Source organism: Propithecus coquereli, unplaced genomic scaffold, assembly GCF_000956105.1.
Source record: "Propithecus coquereli isolate 6110/MARCELLA unplaced genomic scaffold, Pcoq_1.0 Scaffold72, whole genome shotgun sequence".
Taxonomy (NCBI): domain Eukaryota; kingdom Metazoa; phylum Chordata; class Mammalia; order Primates; family Indriidae; genus Propithecus; species Propithecus coquereli.
The window spans coordinates 2,386,684-2,388,309 of NW_012153285.1; positions in this window are offsets into that span (position 1 = coordinate 2,386,684).

Genomic DNA, 1,626 nt, shown 5'->3' on the forward strand with positions numbered 1-1,626 from the left:
GCTCAGGCTGGTCTCGAACTCCTGAGCTCAAACAATCCGCCCGCCTCGGCCTCCCAGAGTGCTAGGATTACAGGCGTGAGTCACCGTGCCCGGCCTCTTCTATCTTCTTTATCTCTGAAAATAGCATACCATTTTTCCGTTTATTCAAGGAGGAAATCCTTAGAGCCATCTTGATTCCCTTCCTTTTTCAGACACTCCACATACAATCCATTCCCAAATTTTCTTTTTTTCATCCTAATTTTTCCTAGATCCCCAAATTTCTTAACTTCAAAATATATATTGGTTTTACTACTTCCCACTGCTTGTTCCTCTACCACCATGGTCCAAGTCATCACCATCTCTCTTCCAAATTATTGTAGCAAATGTCTATTACAATCCTTCCCTAAAGAAATCTGTTCAACATTGTAAGTTTAATTTACTTGACTACAAAACTGTACTTTTTTTGTAACACCTCATAGCTTCTGTTGAAAATGAAATACATGTTGGAAAACACTGTTGTAAAAACCACTGATCTATTATAGTAGCCCCAGTGCCTCTTCTATACTTCCCTTTAAGTATTATCTCTTTTTCAACTTTTTTTCCTTGTAACTTAACACTTCTCTTATTATCCTCCTCTCCTTCCATATCTCAGCAGGCCACAAATCAGATATAACCCATTTATGGAAGTACAAGATTAGTGGCTGAATATAAATATCAATCTGAAACCCAAGCACTTCTCTTGGTTAGCTCATCCATACACAGCCATGATGATGCTATTATCATGTTCCAGTTTGAATCTTTCTACCTTTGATTCATTCTGATGTTGTTTCTTTGTCAGCAGTCCATTCTGAGCTCTAAATATTCCTTCAATTTGAATAATATCAAAAAATTATATTTTATTCTTCATTGTAAAATTCGAGTAGCATTGTGGCATTTTAAAGGAAGAAAAAGGGAATGTACTTATTCTCTTTTATTCTGAAGGGAGAAAACAGAACTGTATTTATGAACCCCCAAAAATTCTTCCAACAGATGAAACGAAGTAGTATGTTCCACTCTGCCCCATCTCACTGATCCTTGAAAATATTGACCACTTATCTCCATGTTTATCTCTCTAATCAGGTTATTCTTTCCTGAAATACAATGGCCATAACTTATTAGTTGTGGTAACCCTACTGCAAAGCCCAGTGCATGACAAAAAGTAGTCACTCAATGGAATGCTGTTGAAGCAATCTTTCTTAGGTTAATCTATACTCTGAGATTCACACTTAAAAATTTACAAAGGAATAAAAATAATGTAAAAAAAGAAAGTTTCTCTGTATATATGTAAGGAAAACAAATCTCACTATCAATTTAATGACATTTTATAGATAAGATCAGGGGAAAATTAAATATTTCAATGTGTTTTGAAAAAACATTATCATTTAAAAAGTACTCATAAAATTTAAATGTAAAGAATTTTATTGGTGAGGTTTTATTTTAAATCAATACTAATGTATTTATGAATAAATACATGACTTTAGGAGACTTATTTAGAAACTGGATCTGGTCAAAGAATTGAATGCTGAAACATTGATTGGGAAAAGTAGATCATAATGAAGAACAAAATTCATAACAATTTCTTGATCAAGAATAAGAAATTTTCTCATA